Below are 23576 nucleotides of genomic sequence, written 5' to 3' on the forward strand. Positions count from 1 at the left end.
CTTTATTAGGCGTAGTTTCGTTTTCCGGTTTCCATTCACAGACTCAGCCACCGAAAAGGCATGAATCTCTCCCCCGCGCTATTTATCTATGTATTCCTCTTCCTCTCTGCCGCTCTCTTTGTCTCTAGTGTGAGTTGGAGCTATAAACATTTAGCTTTCGACCGAACCGCGTGCAAGAACGCCGAAAACGGTAGCAATTGAATGTGGTGAATGGCCAAATGTAGGGAAACGAAACACGACGCGGAACTCCCGTTTCAAAAGGAACAAGAGAGTAAATACATTTTACTCTCCCCAGTTTCCGTTGTGAGCCAAATTTGGTTACAGACCACACGTTACCTCCTTCGGCATCCCTAGGGGAGTCTTTTTTTTTGTATTTGCTCAACTTTCCGTTGTCAAAAATCGACACTGGATTATTTTTTTCCGCGCTTTGAAACTTGCTCTAATTTGTCGAGTGTTTCCTCATGTCCCATGAATAGGCAATGAAAACACTTTGGATTGAGTCGAGAGATATAATGGTGTTTCCGTGTCAATGATCGCTGCTGAATTCTCTATTTCGATTTTTAGTTGGCGCATGCGTCATTATTTGAAAAGAGATTTACCTTTAGTTATATGACAAACAAATGGGAAACTGGTTTCGTGGAAGTGCACAACGGACGGACATCCTGTTAAACGATTTCAATTCCAGGAACTTGTGGATATTCGTCCCAAAAAGGAGCGGTTGTGAACTCACCAAATGTCTCGCTCCGCACCAAAACCTCAGGGTTCCTCATTTTGGGAAAAAAATAACTCTCAAAGCGTCTTGTGAAAACTAATTGTTACCACTCCATATTTCAGTGAAAAAGTGTTGACAATACCAAAATTTAAATCGAGTTCAAATAGCTCTTTCAAAACTCAAAACTTCACAATCGGTGGAAATTAATGAAAAGCCGTTCCAGACTAATTGGCAAAACGTGACGAGATAGTCAATGATAGCCCGCCACTCGAACACTTATTGGTAGATTGATTAGTTGAAAATGTGTTTGTCTCTCATTGACTTCAGAACTATTCATTGGATCCTTCTGGAATTCGCTGCGCAGGTGGAGCGTACTAATATGCTCCTGTCCAATTTGTTGGGTAATTCATGCGGGAACTTCGCAGAATTAGACACCATAGGGCCTGGCAAGCAGAACAAAGAAAATGTTGTGTCCTTGCTCTGCTCACACTCCGCGAAGCGTTTTGTTCGAAAGTTTAATTTTTATTACTAAAGGATTAACTATAAAATCATACCAAATATAAATGAGTTATATATTTGCTTTAAATATTTTTTAACTTCAATGGTTTTTGCAATTAAATTAAAAGTACAAGAACAGCACCTTTATAACAGAAAACCATCCCCCTGATCTTATTACTTTTTTTATTGGTTTATTCTAAAACACAGTACAATTTATCAACTCTCTGACTCAAATTGCTTAGATTTGGGATCGGAACAGAACTCTCTTAACAAAAAAGTCACTTGGAAGATAAAATAATCAGCTATAATATAACACATTAAATTGAAATACTGCTGGTATCGATTAAGTGTCATTAAACATGAATTTCTTTTCTTTACATTTGAATATTTCTAGAATAGATTTTATATTAATATTATTGTTAAGGAAAAATTATCATTTTAATACACTTATTAAGAGGTTGTTCAATTAAACGAAAATCATGCATTGATATTTTAAATTCTCTCAATGTTCTCTTTTGAAATCTAATTGGAGATATTGCTAAAAGTTCATCTAATGTTACGAAGGCAGGCTGAAAAGTAACGCACACATATTCGTAGAGTGCGAACAAAAACCCTTTAGAAGTACACCAGGTGGCACGTGGAAGTAACATCTCCTCATCACATTCAAACTATATTAGTAAAACCGCCTGTGTACATTGGCTATTCTTCATATCTTGTTTTTTTTGCACATATTAGTCTTCCACTTGAACTTCAAAATTGAATTAAAAACATTTAAATTGGAAGTAATAATTACACTTGTTATTCGCTTTGGTTAAAAAGGTTACGCTAAAATTACCGCATTTTGGTGCACATCATCGGATGACTTTCCTTAGTAACACTTGCGGAATTTTCATTGGAGTTCTTTGAATTTTATATTGCAATTTATTTATTTATTCAGAATTAGTCCGAAAACAGCGCATTTTGGCATTTACATCGAACTGTTAACAACGATAACAATGGTCACATTTACAAACACCCAAGCCCTAGATGGAGGGAAACTCACCCAGGCGGGAATCGAACCCGCGACCCTTGGAATGGCAGACGAGGACGTTACCCCGCCGCCACCGGGGAGCAACTGAATAAATCAGCAGCTCTGTGGAACTGGGCAGATGGGTCCAAAATTGATACAAAGGGTATTACGAAAATAAGAAAAAAATGGTACTTATTTGTAAGAAAATATAACCTCTTCAATTTAAATTTTGGATAGCAAAATTCCTTTATGTTGAACCGAAGCATTCCAGAAAACACTGCTTTTGGTAAACTGGGGCAGATAAAAGCTTTGTCTTTCTTCTCCCAATATATTTGAAAAGTAAGTCTTATAGGGTTTCAAAGCGATACTCATTTTCCGCAGATCACTCAATAGTTGTGAAAAAATCGTCCAATTATACTTGCCTCCAGCAAAGAACTTGGAATTAGACTTCTTAAAAACATGTCGTTGATGCACAAATTTCTCGTACAAGTATGCTTATGCTTGTGATAGTGACCTTTTATAAATACAAATACGTAACTAGATATCTAGCCCTAAATTAAAAAGTACATTGTAGGCTACTATGACTTTCTTTCTTAACATTCGTCAATTTTTTTCATTGTTCTTGTTGTTGATGTTTGTATGTATTTTATTATCAGTATATATTTTCGAGTATTTTTTTATTATGTTTCACTATAAATTGGCAGTATTGCTGTAAATGTACAATTTTTCTAACAAATAAATTATGGCTTTCATTTTATTGTTCATATATATGTGTGCATTGGTAAAATATACTTCCATTTTATATATTGTAAATATACTAATTTATAATTAATTCAGGTTATTATTTAATTGTTTTAAATGCTTCAAAGTTTCAATGTTGGTATTGATCCATTTTTTGTATTGTAAACATACGAATTTATATTTATTTCACGTTATTTTTTAATGGTTTTAATTGCTTCAAAGTTTCAATAGTTGGCAATTATTGCCCATAAATATGGCGGAATAAACTACCGAATCTAGTGTTCATGAGTACGCCTAATTCATATTTAGAGCCTTGATATTTCTTGACGCGAGGAGTAATACTTAAGATAAAATATAATCACATAATGCTTCAAATTTATAGTAACAATGTTCTGCCGATTGATATGATTTTCTTTGCGTTTGGAAGGTCAAAATAGTTGATAAAGATCATTTTTCCATTGTAATAATGGCCAGAATGGCTATTCCTTATCACGTATTGACGTGACTTATTGGAGTCACGGACTGATATAAATTGGTTCTCATAGAAAAATCCCCATGAGTTTTTCGACTCCACAAATTTATCTCTTGTTGAGTGAGTTCTCCAGATTTCTCTCCCCTTTTATTGATCCCTGTTCTCTTTGTTTCTGGATATGGATATGAAGTGAAGTCAAATTCATGAAGCTAGGTATATCGCCCCAAAATATTTCTTGATGAATATATTTAGCGCGATAACGCGTTACCCTTTTCACTTGTTGATTGCCATGAAAAATCAGGTACATTTGATTAAGAAAAAAATGATTGGGATTACATCCTTTCGTGCTTTATGTCGTAATATTTCCTCTTCTAGACGATTAAATGAGGACAGATATTTAACCAAAGATATATTAAGCATGAGGAAGTGTTTCAAAAATTTTGAGGAATATATCTCTCCATAAGATGAAGTTAATGAGTGATTGCGAGCAATTAATCTTTTTCTTTCTCGAAATGGTCCATTCGAGCTCAGAAAGAGTCTCCGTGTATGGTTCCATTCTCAATCCGCCCCAGTCCCACCTTATGACCGTCCTACCCTTCCCAAACCCCTGCCTTTTCAGGGCCTACATTGCGATGGCACTCTGGGAGAGGAAAAGCCAAGGCCTGGCAGCACTGCGAAGAGGTGAAGTTCCACAAAAAAGGACTGTTTCGAGGAAGTCCCTCGTTTCCTTTGTGGACGGGTCGCTCGGATAACCTGCCTGTGAAAAGCAGGGTGCAAACCCCGGGTTATATTTGGATGTGACTTTGTCCGGGTGGAATTCCCGCTTTTCACGGAAAAACAGAGGTCGTCATTGTTGGGGGAGGGGGAGGAGCTGAGTGGAAAGAGGGAGTGCTGGGGAAGAGGTCGCGGCGTGTGCGTAGGCAAGACCTAGATGGCCGCAAGAACAACAGGCAGTTGTCCGCATCTGTACTTTGGGGATTGGGGGAGGAAGAGGGATGAGGTATCGGGTGCAAGCGAAAAACGCGCCATCATCCCGCTGGAGAGAATATTTCAGAAGGTGGGGCAGTTGTATTCGATCTTAATCTCCAAATGAACCCCTCGAGGGATAGAGGATTCTGAAGTGGGTTTTTACCTGGTTTGAACTTGAGCCCTATTAACCCTTTTGCTGAAACTTTTTTTTAGAGTTTTTACAGCTCTCTTGTGACCTTTTTTATCATATTATCCGACGTACCTTTCTGTAAGTTGATGCCCCTCACATTCCCGAAACAGCTACACATAACGTTGAGGATCGCGGGAATTTCAGGTTTCGGACTTTTGATTGCTAAGATTAAAATTCAGGGGTTATTTTTTTATTAAAACTATGGTGATAGAGAGAGTTCCTCTGTACATAGTGGCTCCAAAAAATACTTTAAAAAGGGAAAAAATGACGATATGAGTCTCCATGCTATAGAGTTAAACCAGAGGCTTTGCTGCAAGAAAATTCATCGCTACGGAAATGGTCACCTTCATAATCTCAGTAATAGGTTATCGGTTTTTCAGATAACTCGACGCTCCAGGAGTTGAGAGCATATCGTGCAAAAAACATCAATTAATTCGGCAATGAGCCATTAATTTCAAATTTTAGCGGTAAAATTAGAATTGTCCACTTATGGACTCCTATTCGGTCTTTCAGTAACTACTTCGGTACTCAAACACATGTCCCATGCTACAGAATCAAAGAATTGACATTTCCATCACATTTCAACGCGACTACAATAGGAAGGACCCTTAACAGGGTTCGATTTAAACTTGAGAGTCATCACATTCCAATTATTGTAGAAACCGTAATACTACGAGGATGTCAAAATATGGATAACTATGCTATATCCTATCACACTCCATACGAAATTGTATTCTCGTGCAACATATTCATGTTCCCCATATTAGCAACTCGAGGGAGAAAATAGTCGCCCTCCTCCATATCCATGAGAGGGGACAGACCTCCTGTGGAGAGGAGAGGTACGCGAGTCGAAATCTCAAGACGGCGGGGCGATAAATGATCGGAAGGCGCCCCGAAGGCTTCCAACTCATTGCTCCGCTGCCAACCCGCTCGTGCGTCCGGGAGCGATAATTCAGTGCACTCCCGCTTTACGAATACCGAAGAGAGGTGAGGGGAGTGGGGCGAGATGACGCGAGGGCGTGGAGAACGTAGGAGAGGGGCGTGGCCGCCAGAGTGGATGTGAGAGTCCATGTGTGTCTGCATGGGGTGTGCGAGTGTGAACGGTGTTTGTTTACGACAACATAGGCAATAACACCCCCATTTCCTCGGATAATATGTTCTATGATCTACTACAACGGATACGTTTAACCTAGTTGGATACTGAGTGCTGAATTCAGTGTTTTAAAAGAAAAGAATATTATAAGAGGTCGCAAGCAATCGTAATATACATATTTTTCTGTCTTTTACAAACGGAATGCTTGAGTTGTGAAGTGGCAACACATAAATTCAATCTTGGACTCTATGAAATACCGGCGCATACTTAATTAAATTCCGCCCTTATTTAGTTCCATTTGGGCGATGGGTACCATCAAGATGAAACTGAATTTTTCAAAACTAATTCAGTAAATTTAGTATAATTTTTTATCATAATTGCAAGGTTTAGTATGGGGTGAGAAAAAATACAAAATACTTGTACTTTCAGCAAGAGTTTTAATAAGTTATACATCTCTTCCAAGGTTAAAGCGAAAACGCTATATTAAATTTTTTGGTCATCACAGCTCCATAATAAAGGATTTAGGTCAGATCTTGAAACTAGTAAAATACTCCTAATTACGTTTATCAAAACTCAAATTATTTTTTATTACTCCGTTATACGCTGTTCGACATTATATTTGTGCGAAATACATAAACACGATTCAACTTAATTGATAAATTATATAAATTAATGCATGAGAATACAAAAATAAATACAAATACTCGCAGTTATGTGCTTTATCCACTTTGCTATAATTATACGGGCCTGCTCTATTCAGCTCTATGCTCGCAAAAATAAATACAAATACTCGCAGTTATGTGCTTTATCCACTTTGCTATAATTATACGGGCCTGCTCTATTCAGCTCTATGCTGTGTTTACGCTGCTAGATTTTACCTCGCTGCAGTAGATTCTCACATAGCACGTGCTTTGAAACTTATAAATCAGAAGAATATTTCCTGGATTTATTAGTTTCCTCTACGTTCCCAGATAAATCACGGATGACTAAAAGTACGAGTGTTGAATCTGGGCCACAATTTTATCAAAGGAATGCCCTTCGCGACACTCAGGTCAGGATTCCATCCACAAACGCGCGCAAAATAAGAAACAAACACACCCTTGTGAGATACGCGCCCTAAGTACTCGTTAGAGTACTTAGGGCGCGTATGCCCGTACTCTCGAGGAAAGCGGACGGATCTGGCGGGGGAGGTGGCCTCGGAAATATTCCAGCGCTCTATCCATCACCTTGAGGACTCTCCGCCGAAAATTCCTCCTCCACGGTAACAGGTGCGCTCCTCCCAACATCTCCCACCCAAAAGCACCCCTCACGCAGTGAACATTCCATCGCACGTCGCGGTTTGAAACTCGGAAACAAATAGGCTCGGCGGCGGACGCGGGTAGAGAGAGAGAGGAGACGAAGTGGTGAAGATGGATAGGACGGGTGCTAGAGCGGGGTAGGGCCGGGCTGTGGGGAAATGGTGCGAGGAAAAAGGGGTGGAGGGCGAATCGGGGGTGGAGGATAACTGATAAGCGAAACCCGGTGCCGGCATTATCCTAGAGAGCCATAAAAAAATAGGTGCTGCCTGGGGCCCCTCGCAGGGACTTAAAAAGTCACTTCGCTCTCCGCTCATTTTTTTCCTTACTCGAAGGAACGCATTCCCCTTTCCTCCCTCCAGTTTTACCTCTCTCTCTCTCTCCCCTCCTCTAACTCCATCTCTCCTTCGGAAGATGTGTTTTGTTTTTTCCCTTCTCAGCGTGAAGAGATGAGAGTTGAGGGGGGGGGGGGCAGGGAAGAAAAATAAGAGAAAGAGAAGGGTCGAACTATGGGGAGATGGAAAATCCGTCAACGAGCGGGAAAGGAAGCCGAAAAGGTTGATGGGAAGGGGTGAGGAGAGGGCAGGCGGTAAGGAAAGAGGGTTGGGCTCCGGGAAGTGCAGAAAAAGTTGGGCTGGTGTGGGCGGGTGGAACGAGGGGAGGAGAAGATCGGTGGGCGGGGAGACTGAAGATTTCTCTGGAAGGAAGTGAGAGATAGAGAAAATACCATAGTTCGGGGAAAACAGAGTGAAAATACTTTTTACAATGCCCTTATGCAATGATTTACTTCCTGTGGCCATTCATTGGTGTTAACACGTCCATTCATACTGAGAATAAAAAAAAATTACTGTTGTGAGTTCAAAAGAAATATTAGATACAATGACAAGCGTCGAGTCCAAAGGAGTTAGAGATCAGCGAGATAGATTGAGATGATAAAATTAGCGAAGATTCAGAAGTATATAAAGTACAAAAAATTGGTAAGAAAAAGTAGGATATAATAAAAATACATGACATCTTATAAAAACTAGTCATCTCTAGTAATAAAAAATGCATTTTAACAATCTTAGTCCAATTAATAAAGTAAATTTTCATCAAACAGATTTCATATTGTTATTACTGGTGATGTCCATAAATAACTGGTTATAAACAGTCACCAAATGCACTTGTACCTGTAATACATTGCTGCGTCCGCTTGTTTGTTTTTACTAACGAAAGGATTCTTTAAAGATGAAGGAAAGTACTATAGAAGTAGAAATGGAGGTAAAGAAAGAGGAAGTGGAGGAGGGTATAAGGTGCCGATGCGGCTCCAGGTTGGATGGACGTGAGGAGTGGGGAGGGTAAGAGTGGGAGTGTGGGGGTGGGGCGAACGTGAGGGGCGGTGCGGAGGAGAGGGAAGCCTCCAAGGGGCGAGGAGGGAGGAAGGCAAGAGACAGACAGGAGAGGAACTCCTGGAGATTACCCGGGTATTGGAGATAATGGAGGCTGCCTCCTCTGCCATCTGGTGGCCACACGTTCGCCCACACACACACACGCACCCACGCGAGCGCACACAACCCACGCCGACACAGAGGCACGCGCCCATTTTAAGGGCGGCTACACGCCAAAGGGACCCTAGACTCCTCTCGCCCTTGCCGAACACTTCCATCCGTACCCGGTCGTTCCCTCTTATCTCTACTGCCCTCCTTCGCTCGGCTATCATCATTCTCTTTCCCCCAACTTCATTTCCTACTCTGGCGCCGTCGCTCTGCGAGGCCTCGCAACGCTACACCTCGCACATGTACGAAATATGATCATGACATAAAAGATGTCACGCCCTTCTTGTCACTCACTAGCATCCAATCTTCCATTAAACTTTCAACGTCCAAATTGAAGTTCGGATCCGTCAAAATGTGAAAAAATTGAATTGAAAAATAAATTTAAAAATCAAAACTGCGTTCTTTCCGCTCAATTTTTAAAAAATGAATGCGCGCTCGCTGACGTCATTCCGCGGAATGTTTATGTATTCAAAACTGTGTTATTTTACCTTAAATTTACACAAATGTTTCACCAGGTGAAAGAGAGCTTCACTTGGGCCTGGTATCTATAAATGAATAATTGAACATACCTAGTTTTTTATGCCTTAATTACCATAGTGTTTTATAGTCATTTTACGGATTCATTTTTATTTAGGAGCTTGCTTCCATGATGGGTCGACATTTTCAACCCATTTCTTCTGCCCGCATGCCATAAATTTACATTAAAAACCATGAGGACAATAAGGCACGCCCTAACAAACAGAATTTAAGTATCGTTTAAGAGTCATATTCCATAAATCATTTTTCACCGAGAGACTTTATGATTATTAATCGCTGTAACGTGCTTTTAACGCTGTATCATGTTTCTAATATTATTAATCAAAAACCCATCAAGTAAATGTTAGTGAATATCCATCCTTCAGTATCGTAAATAACATTGTAATTATGGATTACAGCAATCTAAATCAATTGCGTGTATTATGGCGCATATTATGCTTGAATTGCGCATTATGCGTGTATTAATGGCGCAACACATGTATTTAAGCTCATTTTTGTAATAAAATAAATATTCTGCAAACATATTTACTTCAGTACTCAAAAGAAATATAAATGAGAACCTGAACGCATTCCACAAGATATTAAATAGGTTAATATATTTGCGGTGGAAATAATGGAGTCATGAAAATGAAGTAAGCGGCCAAAAATAGGCATTGTTTAATAACGAAACAATGGCAACGTTAAGATTTGAATGCTTCAGTGAATGGGGAAAGACGCTATTTATGAAGCATTTCTTTGAACACGGTAACTTTTAATCTGTTTTCTTGTAAACATTCCGTTTCAAATTATTCGCATTTGCATGTTCCTATTCTGTCCCCCGCATACTCTTCGTGTCCGCCGGCCCGTTCCCCACGACCTTGCAATCTCTCAGCTCCACCCTCAGTGGCCCTTGACGCATCCAACGTCTTCTCTTCCCCCTCTTTATAGTGGCGATTCCTCTTGCCTTCTTTTCAGCTCCTCTCTCTCCTTCTCAACCTTCTCTATTCCCTTAAATCTTTCAACTTTTCCGACCTCCGCCTCCTCTAATCCCTCCACCTATGTATGCACTAACACTCTTTTCCTCTCCGATCTCTCCCCCACTCACTTTCTATCGCTCTCCCTTTTGTTGCCGTTTTCTGCATTTTTTCTATTGTTATTCTATCCCTTTGTGACAAGGAAGGTTTTTGGAGCTTAAGAGAAGATACCACACAGTCACTGTTTCACCATGAATGGGAGGGTCCGGTTCGTCCGTCTGTTCGTCCAACATGAAGTCTTTCACCTTTTCTCCCTCTCTCTCTCCGTCCGTCTCCTTTTAACTATTTAATTCCTTATATCAGAGATACTATCTCTCCTTTTCTTTTTAGTATATTCTCTCGGCAGACTGAAGCTCTCTGAATTTCGGATAAAGGTGGATCGCTCAACCGATCAAAGACATGATTACATCTTTCCATTATTCTGTCCTCCCCGTGTAGTCGTTATCCCTTATACTAACGTCGGAAAAGGATAAAGAAAGTTGGTCCGTGATTGGCTGACGAGGCATCGAGCCTTCACTGGCAATTTTATTTGATAAACATAAAACAAAACAATTATGTCCACCCTCCATGGTATTTTCGAAGAGAAATATATCTAATACTGTATACCTTGTTATTCCTTCATCTCACTTTCCATTCTTGAGTTTGATTAAATTTTACTTTTGTTTATATCTTAAAGGGATTTTTTCAGAATTAATAAATACTATAATTTCGAATTTTAATCAGATTTGAATTTTTCCGTTGTCCTTGGGTTCTATAGAAAATATACTCAGATACATTTGTGTGTATATTTACATATTCACATCTACCATTTGCATTTTGGCCGTTAGTTTTCGACTCACATGTATTAAAATATTTTTGTTTACTGTTAAATATCGAACTTTGGGGCTACGGTAGTCCAGTGAGTCAAGCACTGGGTTACTCAATGGAGGTCTCAGGTTCAACTTCACACTCTTTGCTTCACCCAAACTGCGTTATTTGCAGGTACTAAAACTTACTGGGAATCCATAGGCTGCAAAGAAAAAGGGTCTCCCCGAATTATTAAACTAATGCCAGCATTGCCCTCACCTATCAAACCGACGCTCGGGCTGATAACTGCGGTTTATGTAGAATCTGAATCTAATTTTTGATTGTGTGTTAAAATATGTAATTGGCACAAAAAACATGTTATACTACGGCAAACCTTATAAAAGGGCACTTTAGAGTCTCTTTTAATGCCCAAAAACGAATACAGACCAGTAAGGTCAAGAATATCTGTTTTTTTTATAAGGTTTACGTTCCACATATTCTCCGCACGAAACCATCATCAAGCACAACAAACATGAGACTTATTTGAAGGTAAATATTTGCTCATAAAATTAATTGTTTGCAATTAAACTAATATCTAGTTCTGGATTTTTATGCGATACTTTAGCGTAGTATTAACTCGCATGAATTTTATTAGTTTTTCCAATACACATCTCCTTACCATTCTCAGTCTTCCCATGAAGTTCTAAATACATCGCACAAAATGATCAACATACAATACAAAGATATTATAAATAGACAAAGGGTACAAAGAGGGGCAAAATATGCGTCTCATAAAGGCGATTTCTGAAGATTTAATGTTGCATATTTGTCTTATTCCGTCGTTGGTAATTCCTCATTTTTTCTTTCTCCTCTCTTATGATAATCTTTCTATTTTGACGTGCTTATGCTTTTCAATTATTGGTTACCAAATATTATTCGACTCGTGTCAACTATAAACGTTCTATATTTATCAACAGCTGAATATACACACGTGCGGCACTCCGCCTTCCCTTTTCCCATTTCTCCTCTTCATTTCCTCCTCTCGTTCAACGCCAGCTTTCCCTCGACGCGATGGTATCGTGGCACAGTGAGCGCCCCCCATCCTGCCCCCGGAAGAGGGAGGAGATAGCGGACGAGGCGCGGGACGGGAAGAGGGACGATCGAATGGGGGAGGGTGAGACGAGGAAGCAAGAGGTGAAGGGGAAGGGGCTCAGTCTGGGGATTGAAGAGATGGCTGAGGAGGGAGTGGAGCAGCAGATAAGATCGCAAATGGGCCCATGTGGGCTCGGCTTCCTGGAGAGAGACAATTTCTTTGACCTGCCGGCCGACCCGGGACCAAACTTCGCTTTCAAGCTCAGAGGAGGCTGATTCTGTACCACCGGAAGGACTCCCGTTTCAATTGCGGCGAACAAAAAATATATACATGTATTTGCGCATGTATACATACACAGATAAATGTTTGTATGCTTTTATACATAAACACGCATATACATACGTGCATATATAAAATAAACAGTTTTTTCCCCAAAATACAAAAGGAAGAAAAAACAAGAATGTGCTGGAGAGCTGGCTGTTGCCCTCGTAAAAATGCGCCCACCGAATTCTATTCGAAAATGACTGTTTTCCCGCAGATGTTTTCTCCCTCCAACCGATTTCCACGGAGTTGCCCGGAGTGAATGAAGCTCTCGCAACGTCACGAATTTCGTGCGAAATGGAGATGGGTTTGGGAACATGGATATATATATATATATATATATATATATATATATATATATATATATATATATATATATATATATATCCCACTTCCTTTTATTACTGATGCCAGGAATCATCGAGTTTTCTCATACTTTGCCTAAAAGCAAACCTGTTTTGGAACCGAACACCTCGGGTACTCTTGGTTTTTCTCAAAAGACCATGTAGGACGAGAAAATATAATACGACCCGGGGGGTATATTTTGTGATGAACACTTTGTTTTCTTGCTGGATACATTTCCAAAAATTTATAAAATGGTACGCAGGCAGTTGCAGTGGACCGTAATTTTATGCATCCAGTTCCAACACATCGATACAATATGACCTTGTCTTCGGTTTAGGCTAGCAAGACTTGTCCTCACTCCCAGAGTTGGACATATTTATTGTATTTGAAGGGGTTAAATATAATAAAATACCTTCCGCATTTAGGACAGCTTCAATAAATATTATTGGTATGAAAGAATTTTCACAAAATACGAAGGCGTTTTTGTAGTGCTGAATGTAGTTGATACATGCTAAAATATTTATAACACCAACATCCATCAAAAGGATATTATCTTGAGATAAGAAGAAATCATTGTTTCATTAAAATGTTCTTGGGTATAAATCTTCTTTCAATTCTGCGGCCTGATAGTGGATTGTATAACAGGGGCTTTCGTACCACATCTATTGATTTGGTGTTTGGCAAATTTAGCTTCAAATCTAATCCGTAGAACAAATTGATCATTGAAATTTCGACCAGTTCAAATAAACCACCGCAAAAGTACAACAAACATATTAATTATATTGATATCAGTGAAAAGATAAAATATTATTGCATCCTTCGACTGGGCACATCGTAAATATGATTTCATTTTAATGGATTTAAAGTAGTATGCACACAATATTCCTTCATTTATGAATTACTTTTTGATTTGAAAAAATCTGCATGATAATAACGGATTTTAAGAATCAAAATATCACAAAATACATACGTTACACAGTATTTAAAATTGAAAATCAACCCGAAATATAATTGGTAAAGTGATTCCAAGAAAGATTACTGTGAATAATGAATACTATTCATAAATAACCATTTGGTTCCTTTTAAAGCTGAAGGAAATGTTTCTACAGAATTAATTTGCTTTATGGCGTTAAAATGGTTATGAGTTGATAATTGTTTAAAGCATTCAACTGAGCATACTGGGAATGTAAAAATAGGCCACTGAGGCGAACAATGGAAACCGTAGATCGGCAGAGAGAAAGGGAATTCGTAAATCGAGAATACCTCTCATCAGTCGGGACGAATGATCAAAATGATCGCCGCGGACATATATATATATATATATATATAGGTAACATTTGCCATTCCACCTCATTCATCTGACGACAACAGCCGGGCGGGTATCGAAATTTCCACGCTCTAGCAAATTCTTGTCATTATTACCATGAGGGTATTCAAGCCCCTCGATTGAAATCCGCGACTGGAACAAATCAAAGGATTCCTTCGCCCTGACACCATTGTCTCTTCCTCCACCCCACCTCAGAAGACTCCCATTAACCCTCCCGCATCCCACCCTTCTCGAGGATCTGTCCTCCTTCCCTTCCAATGCCCTTATACTCCCCCCCCCACACCCTCCCATACTCACCACGTCGACGGTAACGCACCACATCTTACCTCCCAATCAGGATCGAGGCGGGAACCATTGTCCTCAAAATCGCTCTCCAGTCCTTTATCTCGAACCCTCAGGGTTTCGTCCAACTCCTCACCATTTCTACTTCCCTCCCCTCAAACTCGATACCTCTTTTCCGCGCGTCCTATTCTCCTCAACCCCGCCTCTTCCTCCCTCACGCCTCTGACACATAGTCTAACCTCAGATCCTAAACCTATTCCCTTGCCAGAGGCCTTCACTTTGGAGACCTTCCTACGCCGTCAGTTCCCGTTCCACCACCTACTTCGACGGCACTCCACGGCTCGGACCCCCCTTTGCCCCATGGAAGCGAATCAATCCCTTTCCAAAGTGTCATTTTCTCTCATTTATATATTCTTCATCTCCCTCCTCACATCCCGTCCCCCTCGCTCGAACACGGAACCTTTATCACTCCTCTCACCCAATTTCGCATAACTTCCTCTGCATCCCTCTCTTCATTTCTCCAGCCGCCTCCCCCGATTGTATGGAAAAATAAACGGTAATGTGGGAAAAAAATTGTGCATAAGAAATGAACGAAGAAATCCACCTTCCTCCTAGGGGCTCTTTTCCTTATTGCGGGCCCCGACTGCGAAACGTCCATTTCGATTTCGGGAACTTAGGTTGGGGGTGGGGGACAGGAGAGTGTTATTGTGAGGGGCAAATACAAAACGCGCCTTCGACTCCCTCTCCTCATTCCATCCCCCCCTCTCTTTTCTTTCTTTATCGCGGGAATTCTTATTGAAATCTCGAGTCCAGAGGAAAGGCTGGGATGGGGTTGTAGTGGGATGGAGGGCCGATTCCGGGTTCGGGGAGAAATAAAAAAAAGTAGGCGGACAGCGAATCGGAACTAGGGAGAGGAAGGAATGCACTTCGTACTCTCCGCAGTGGAAAAACACATGCGTAGGAACAAATCCGCTTCCGATGCCCTCATTTCTTGTGCTTCTGCTCACTTTGAGTGTAATATATCATCGGTGTGACCTTTCAACTCGCCGCCATCACCACCATCCCCGTTTATCACAGATTCCCCCGCTTATTTCTCTCATATAGTCTGCAGGACAGGCCATATTGATGCAAGATTAATGCAGCCAAGTTCTTGTATGCAAAGAATATTAATCGCTATATCTCTTTGAGAAATGGCTGCCTAACTCCATTTTCTTGCGATTTTTTTCAGTTCACTAACGTCACTTTTTTATGTTGCTGGCGTTCGAACAATAGAAAAAGAAAAGTTTCCATAGATATTTTTCAAATACTAGACACAATGCATGAAATGTCCGGTATTTATGAATATTGAATGTATAATAATTTACATATGCTACTATCAACTTTTGTGCCGAACTTCGACATCAAGTTGCTATCAAGGGTAATTGATATGTACATTGAAGATTTTGATGCGACAGTATTCAACATATTGGTATATTTTATGCGTATAACATTGATATTTCATTGAAAGCGTAAGATAATACATATATGTATGTACTAAGTTGAAGAGTTGCATATCGGTGTATGTCTGGTTTCTATGTGCGCCGATTACTACAAATCTGAATCAACATTCCAAAACTGAGGTAAATTAAATATCGATTTCAATATCATATATATATATATAAACATGCACACACACACACACGACCCATACGGATATTGTGCTATCTCCAGGCTCCTTCTATTCTTATCTACATTACAAATTGAGTTTCTCGCCGCCGTCCTTTCTAAAATTTTATCATGCCCATCCAATGCCTACCTAGACCACCCATAGACCACTCCTGTTCTTCTATTTACATTTCCTAGTGTCTCATACAAAAATCCTCCTCCATCCAGTCTCCCTCTTCCCCGCAAGAATCTCGCCTTGTTTTTGCTGGGACCAGTGGAGCCCCCCGTTGAGGATTGGTCGGTCCCTTTGTGTACGTTCCCAAAGCATGCTCTCGGCCTCCACTCGTTTTCATTTTCCACTGGATTTTCAACGGCTACGCCCATTTTTTTACTTTCTTCTGGAGATTCTTCAACTCCTTCCTCTTTGACCCCTTCCTCCCAACGCATCTCCCCGTGATTTAACTACATCAAACCTTCTCTTCGAAAGTGAGAGTGAGGGCTTCACTTCTCCGGCGGCCATTGATGGAAAAAAAATCAACTTCAGCAGCGGCGGCGCCGCACGTGGAATAAATTCCTTGCACTGGGCGACCGCCAAATTTTGACGATTCGGAAGAGGCAGACCACTCGAGATTGGAATCACCCTGAAGGAAGCGAGGAGGGGATTTTATTGCGATGCTTAGTCAAGGAGACATTTCAGTTGATTGGGCTTCGGCACGACCTCAGACCGGAGGTCTCGCAGTGGTGAGGGGATGGGTCTTCGATTTTTCCTCCTACCGCGCCCTTTCCTTGATTCCTTTTCACCGTATTTCAGTGTAACCAATCTCATTTCGTCTTCTTGCCAAAATATATCGAAACAACCCGCACAGCTGTTTTTACATCTTCAACGTAATCTCCGGAGTGAGTGCAGGTGAGCTGGATATGGAGTGAAAACAAACGCAGCAGCAAAATACTTTTAAATATCAAAGCTTCGTCATGTTACCATCACGTAGTGTCTTTTTTCTATTGAGAGAGAAGGGAGAAAGTTATTTCTAGGTTATTCACTTTTAACCACCATAACGAGATTAGTTAAATCATACAACTCCGAAGTTGGTACATATTAGGAATTTCTTGTTAAAATTATAGTTATATCTAAGATCAAACAGAAATATACCACATAAATCGTCCATTGATATTTTCTTATTTGATATGACCATAATATTTTCTGCATCAGACTAAAGGCCAACGGGGACAGTTACGGCACTGAAATGGGGCGTTTAAGCTATGGAAGAATGTCATAAAATGAAATAAACCTGTGGAGAAAAAAAGTCTTCTTTCTGTGCCCCGCGCCCGTGACTGGGACGAAAAAACAATGTTGAACTCCCCAACAAACAACAATAATTCGCTATATTCAATCTACTCAGCCCCCTCTTGATTCTTCTTGAACGACACTCGTATACTGTCGCCTCGACCCTTATTTAGTTCTATTCTCTCCTATCTGCCCTGAATCGCTCCCGACCTTTGTTTATTCTCTCTCCTTATTGCGCTGCCACTCTCTGTTCTTTTACTGTTCCATGTCGCAACCCTTTTGGCTCCGGATGAAAAATCCTCCCCCTCAATCCATCCACCCAGACCGAATTTGCATTTCGTGGAAGCTCACGCACACTTAGCATCCCTTTATCTAATCCCAAATGCTGCCTTTATCTTTCTCCTTTCTCTCTTTTTTGTCAACAGACATGCAACCATCTTTAATTGCTTTTAACCTCTTTTCTCGTGTCTCAACGAGTCTTAGAGCAGCTTATTCTGCTATATTCAACGAATTACCACCATGGACGCTTTCCTTTCATATGCCTACGCACCCAGTTTTTTCTCGCTGTTCATCAATGCGAAATGGAGTGTTTTAGTCAGCGCCGCAATTAATAAATCACTATTCTCCTCCTCAATTTTCCTCTAAAAATTTTAAATAAAATATACAATTTTACTCCTTCTCACCAGTACAGTTATCACCAGTGCAAACGTAAAGGCAAGTTTCACCAGGCAAAGCGGAATTTTTTTCATAATTATTCTTGCACGTCGGTGTATCTCTGTATAAATGGATATATTTGAGAAAGAGTGGCAGTAAAAAATCTTCCCTTGTTTCCTAAATACAGAGATACATCGGTGCTTCTAGTTTAGTTCTTATATTTTTGGCAATAGTTTCGGGTTCAGCGTTGGTTTGGTTAATTCCTCGATAAAGATAAGGTATGGAGGAGGCTCCAAGCCTTTGGAGGAGGTGCTTGGCTTCTCCATTTCCCTCATCTACAGGTATTTTACAAGATTTCCTATATTTTCCTTTCTCTTTTCCGTCCCTTTATCACCAAAGTATTTTGCCCTCCTCTCACATATCCCTTTCCACTCTTCTGCCTCGTCCACGCCTGAACATTGTCCTTGAGGGAATGAGCGGTGAAAGAAGGGAAAAGAAACGAGAGGCGCCATATTAAGTCAAATAAGACCGTATTTACTTACAATACTAAGATGACAACCCTCAAAGTTTCGCTTTATTTGCAAAGCATCTGTGTCTCCTGATTGTAATCGCGCACGGCAATAATACGGTTCTGTGGAAGAAGGCCTTAATTTAAAATTTTCCCATTCCATGTCAAGACTTGCCTCCTCATCAAGAACAACTCTACCACTTCATGAGATCTATATTCCGTGTCCTCCAAAAAATGTTTTCATTCCATCCCTGTTTTCATGTATACTCCCTGAACGGAAGCCAAATATTTCCACTATATTTGAAGGAGCTTTTATATTCTGCTGCAAATTGATTTATCTCGTAGTACAAAAGTAGAACATCAAATATCAAAAAAAAAATTAAAATATAGAGCTAATGCCAGGCAATGGACAGCAGAGCAACAAAAATCATTCAATATCAACTGCCCAATTCTAAGTTGGATAAATTCTTAGAAGATACAATTTAATATCTGAGAATAAGTATGAGCCATTGTTTGAAGTGTAGTTTCTGAATGGGTATATATTGAGAAACTATGAGTAAGAAAATGCCAATCACATCTTCTTTCCAGAGTCAGAGTAATGAAACATGCCTTCATTTTGGGATTTAGTGTGGACGTTGACGACCTTTAAGTCGGACAAAATTGTCGTCTTTATTTCGGAAAATAAATGCTTCATCGACTGTTAATATTTTATGATAAGTCATATTGTGTTTCCTAGTACTAAAACTAAATATTAGAAAAAAGTAGTGATTGAAAGTGAATGAACTACATTCTAAATTCGAATATGACTAAAGAGCATTTAGTTTTTCAAAAATGCCAACATTTCCGTGTGGTGCCGTCATTAATACACAATTAATGTGCCTGAGAGAGCGTTTTACTGAATTTATTTTCCTCCTACTTACGTATTTTAAACCTAGTTTGAGCATATTGATGTGTAATTTACGCACAAAGTATAGTTTTTGAGGCACCAAGACTTAATTAGGTAGACAAGATAATAAGCGTCATATTGGATTTAAAGATATTTGCGGGGAGGAGGGTTAGAAAAATACAATATTCGTTTATGAAAGCAAAAATGGTAGTAGGTATGGTAGAAGAAGGGAAAATAGCTTAGAAGAAATTTCAAGTAGAAAGCGAAAGTAATTGCGTGGCAATGAAATTTTGAAGAAGTTATGTAAAGGTAGTGACAATTGGGAAGGAGTAAAGATTTTTTCATATGATACTTTGTTTTAGATCATTAATATCACACTAGGCGGGGTTTATGAGAGTAGAATTGCGGAATCTCTGGACATATTAAGAGCATACGTTGAACGGTAGCTTACTTATTTCAACAATTACCTTAGAGGATACAACCACAAGTTTAGCGTCATGGCATTAAAATTTTCTATACATTAAAAAGCAACCAAAACGGATTTTCCATGGTTATTTACTAGAAGGGACCAAGTTGGGAGTAAAAGAATAAATGGAAAAATACGGATGGGTTAAGCCTGAGATATACGAGCATGATGTTCACGTCCCCATTATTGCACACTATGATGAAATCATGGTATATAAAATATTAAGACATATCCATATTACAGTAAACCACAAGGTTTTCCTTACGAAGTGAATATTTGTTTAATTTTTCAGATTTCCATTCCAAAATAATGGTAAAACAATTATTTGCTTGTATTTTATGAAAAAATCCGTAATTAGTGCAACTTTACAATTATTTCAAAGGAAATTTACTCCTATCAATTTGATTATTCATTTTATTACAGAGTTTTGAAGTGGCATTGCTTATTTCAAGGGTATTTTCACCTACGGTACTGAAACCCAGAACTGTTTTCTTGATTAACTCTGGTGCCAACTCGGAAGTCAGGGGTGCTATTCATATTCAAGAGTGTCAACAGAAAACCCGAGTTACCCCTAAAGAAAAAGTTTCGAATGAAAAAGAAGCACAAAGCCAACTTTCGCTGTCATGGAGTTACCAATATTACGAAAGTTTTTCGGTTTAAACTGTCATGGCGAAAAAGCCATGGGAAAATTCTTGAAAATATTGGAAGATGGGGGATGAGTGATCAAAGCAAAAGTGTCATTCATTCAAATAGAATGAAAAGGGTGCACAGCGTTTTCCATATCGCTACTTGAGCTTCATTTTAGACGACAGCCATACTAGAACTAGCTTACGGCCTACGTAACCCGCAACGTAATATTTCCGATCAAATAACTGGCTGCTACGACCATGTGTCTTCTGCTCCCCAATGTTCATTTCTAAAGGAAATATCATCTGAAAATATCTTAAGCCAATCTACATAATTGATGCCTTGATATTATGGAGCAGGCGCGCTGCATTTTCTCTTTTTGTCTATTATCAAGACTAAAACAGAGGTTTCCACAGATCAGCAGCTATGTAAATCATCGAAACGCGTTGCTTAGATAATATTACAATCGGAAAAAATGGAGAGGACATAAAAAACCGATAATATGTCAATTGCCCCAGGCTAACTCAATTATTTATCCCGAACCCACGCAGTGCAAAATCACTTACTGTTTAGATTATCTATTTATCATACGAAGGGTAATGTCACCTTTTATCAGCTGATTATCATGACATGTACGGATAGTGCAACTATTAAACCAATGTAATGATCATTTAAGCATCGTAAGTTCTATATTTACCGAATAGCAGAAAAAAGCCAATGCTATCAGTTTTCAGCTAATTTAAAATATATTCGTGTATCCTGGAGTGATGCAACCCACCATACGTAATTTCCTACTTGGACTGTCGTCGTTATAATGAGTCTCCATTTGAGTTTACAGTTGGGGAACACTCGAATTATAACTCGATATGTGCGCATACCAGTATGAAAAATTAATCCAGTTACATATTTTCTATCTGTCATGCCTGCAAATGATGTTTCATATCACGATGGTTAATTATTCAATGATATTCGTAAGTAATGAACAGAAAAAGCAGACTAGTTGTAGGTCCAAGTTTTATGGACGGGAAAAATTATTAACAAAGTTCAATTTGTTAGAGATATCGTATCGATACTTTATCTCTTATCTCGTGCTGTATTTAATTCCGTGATCAACTCTACTCTTGGCCTCTCCGATATTTTCCCTCCTGCAGTACAGTTGACAGTGGTGGGACGAACACATAATCCCTCGTCTAACCTCACGAAAAAAAATCATTGATGTCAAATGAAGGACTTCGCAGAATAATCCGTAAGGTCTCGACGCACAGTATAACGCTGAGGAAGATGGTCAATCAGGTAAGAGTAGAGTTAACTATGGAAATGTTCAGGGGAATCCTCTCTTTCATAAATCTTATTTGTACCCAATCTACTGTGGTTTTAGCCATTCATTGAGTATGTTCAGGTAAATGGACGCCCTATCTTTGATTTGATAAAGAAGGAGATGAATCCGCAAGGAATTTACTGAGACAATGAAGCAAAATCTTCAAATATACTATGACGAACATAATGTCCCGCAAATTAAGAAACTGGCAGTTGATCACTAAATTAAATAAAAATCATAATTTTATGTTATAAATATTATTTAAAATTATATGTAGTACTTGATAAAAATAATTTTTTTCTGTTATTTGCTTTGTAACTGTGACTTATAATTGCTCTTCAAATAATGATAATATGAACAGATTATTTATGGACACTTTGTGAATTACTGGGTTACGTTAAGAGGTTTCGTTGGAGGGAGAGGGATTAAGTTAGTTAAGTGCATGGAATGGACGGATAATTAGAAAAGATTGATGGAAGTTACTACCCTAATCGTGATTTTTTATGATATCCCTATTGTTGCATCCTTCATCTTTATTTACATTAAGTTCTTAAACAAACGTTTTCTGGAAATTCAGGGTGACATTTTTAACGCAAATGTGGCTCAGAGTATCAATTTCAGCGTCAAAAATTTTTGGCTTGTACAATCGGAGGGGATAACATGTACCGCACTTTTTATCCTTTGAATATGTATTTCAGTAATGAATTTAGTGCCATTCATCCTTAAACTTTGGTAAAAAGCACTATTCTGGTGTCATTTTATGGAATGGCATGTCACTCACGCCATTTTCGAACTAAGAATTTGATGACATTACCCTAGATAAGTTTCATCTTTTCTGTCGTGCTATTACAGGATCTACCACAGATACACTCGCAGATTTTACGACACTACCAACTCTGCCGCTCTCAGGTTAGGAGAATATTTTTTCCATTTAAAATATACTGAGCATTTCTAAAATTTTTCAATCAAACTTTTAAAATACGCATAAATCACCAAATATTGCACTACCTCCCCGCATATTACTGAAAATCACTAGGTGACGAGAAGTTTGTGTACACTGTTCATGTTCAGGTTAGTGGTCTATAGTCTGTACTTCAATCAACGCTGGTGCTCTCGGTTAGTCCACAGCATTAAAATACATTAATATTATATCATTCAATGAGAATTTCGAGCTAAAGGAGATGAAAATTGACGTCAAACAATTTATTGATACTTCACAAAATGTAAAAAAATGCACCTATAATTATTTTGTTTTGAATTATAATTGAAATAGCGGGGTTGTTTCCGAAAGGTCAGCCTTTATATCACCGTCTCTTATTTCACCTCCAACTTGGAAACAATATTGAATCCGCAGAATAATTTATCATCATTTGACGCACAATGGTCTCTTCTCCTCCTTTCCACTCACTATAATGGGGTCAGGCGCCGCATTACATCCTTAACTAGAGAGAGCAGCCCACTTGACTGCCACAACTTACAACGAGAGAGCGGAAATTTCCTCAACGCCCACAACAAAGGGCTTCATACACCTACGCCTCTTATTTGAACTCCGATACCCTACTTTTCTACGGAGGGAAACGATCTTTCGGCAGGGCAGTGGACGGGGACCGCGTTTGCTTTCACATTATGTGGCCCGACCCGCTGGGCTGACGTTGTTGAAAGACCTCCAAAGGAAGGGAGTGACCCTTGTGCGAAAAGTTTTCTAAGAGGATACAGAAGGTGTCGGCACCAAATTTTCCTCCTCTGCCTAAAAAAATTGACAAATCGCATAGATATATGAAGAATAAAAGAGTCTACGGATCTCTACCTCAATCGATAAGGCCTGTCTGCTTGGTTATTCAAGCCCACAATGGCCTCTCACGACCCCTCCTCACTAGATTTTTCTAAGTCTATTCTTCGCTTTATGGCTACTCTCCGCCATTTTTCATATTTTCCCATGGATGTATTCTCCGTTTTCTCATTCCCTAATA

The sequence above is a fragment of the Hetaerina americana genome, unplaced genomic scaffold, assembly GCF_022747635.1.
Source record: "Hetaerina americana unplaced genomic scaffold, ioHetAmer1.1.p SCAF_4, whole genome shotgun sequence".
Taxonomy (NCBI): Eukaryota; Metazoa; Arthropoda; class Insecta; order Odonata; family Calopterygidae; genus Hetaerina; species Hetaerina americana.